A 1,402-nucleotide genomic window follows, 5' to 3' on the forward strand; every position below is an offset into this window, starting at 1 on the left:
GCCTCTAGTCTTGATCCACTTTTGAAGATAGGGGTTATATAAGCTAATTTATGTTTAACATATATCTCGCTCATATCTATACTCTGTCTTAGCAGTAAGCAGTATTGCAAGTGGCTTCGCGATAGTGTTTGCAGTTTTTTTTAACAAAATCGCTGGAACTCCATCTGGTCCGGCTGCCGATCCATTTTAATTTCGTTTATAGCCGTAACAATATCTGCTTCATTAATATCTATATCCGTTAGATATTCAACATTTTCTTCTCTCATTTCTGTTTCATTATTCTCATTCGCAATTCTTGGCGTGAACTCACTCTTATATTTTTCTGCTAATATGTTGCATATTTCCTTTTTTTCATTCGTTAGCCGTCCTTCAATTCTTAGAGGGCCTATTTCTATTCTCCTTTTATTCATCTTTTTTGCATAGGAGTAAAGTACTTTGGGGTTTCTTTTTATATTTTGAAGTGTCCTTTCTTCTAAGTCCCTTTTTTCATTTTCTTTCGACTGAATAATCTTTTGTTCTGCATTTTTCTATCTTACATTTTATTTCCCTCATTTTCCACACATTTTTTTCTTTTGCAAGATTTTTCTTCCACTTTTTAATTTTCTGAAATAAGATCCTTCTGTCTCTTGGTATGTACGTCTTTTGTTTATTGTTTTTTTTTCGGTACATATTTTTCAACAATTTTCTCCAGTATTTTGTACAGTATATCCGTATTTACCTGTATATTATCACTTATAAATACATTTTTCCATTCTTTATTCAGTTCTTCATTTATTTCTGACCATTTTATATTCTTACTGTAAAAGTTATATTTTCCATATCCTTCCCAAAGTTTTGTGCTTTTATTAATTCTGTGATCACTTGCTTTGGAATGAACTATCAATTCTATGACATAGTGGTCTGAAATTCCCGTGTTATACACTATTATTTCTTTAACATAATTCACCTCATTCACAAATACTAGATCTAGGACATTTTCCTTTCTTGTTGGAATGTGGTTTATTTGTTGCATATTATGTTCTAATAGCATATCTTGAAGCTTTCAAATTGCCTCTTATCTTCTGCGCTACTATTACTATCTTTTTTATATGTATACATACAACCACTTTCTTCTATCCGTTCTTTCCAATCCACGAAAGGAAAGTTAAAATCTCCGGATAGGAGTATATTCCAGTCTTTATGGTTTCTACATATATCATCTATTTTTTCTATTATTATGTCAAACTCCTTAGTGTTTGGGGGTCTGTAAACTACAATATTCATTAGTTTTTCAAATTCAAATTCTACCGCAATCAATTCACATTCTGTGTTGCTGTATTTTTCACATACTTTTCCTTGATTTATGTCTCTTCCATATATTGCGGTTCCCCTTGATTCCTATTTTTTCTGTCTGATCTATAAG

Source organism: Palaemon carinicauda, chromosome 14 (assembly GCF_036898095.1).
Source record: "Palaemon carinicauda isolate YSFRI2023 chromosome 14, ASM3689809v2, whole genome shotgun sequence".
Classification (NCBI taxonomy): Eukaryota; Metazoa; Arthropoda; class Malacostraca; order Decapoda; family Palaemonidae; genus Palaemon; species Palaemon carinicauda.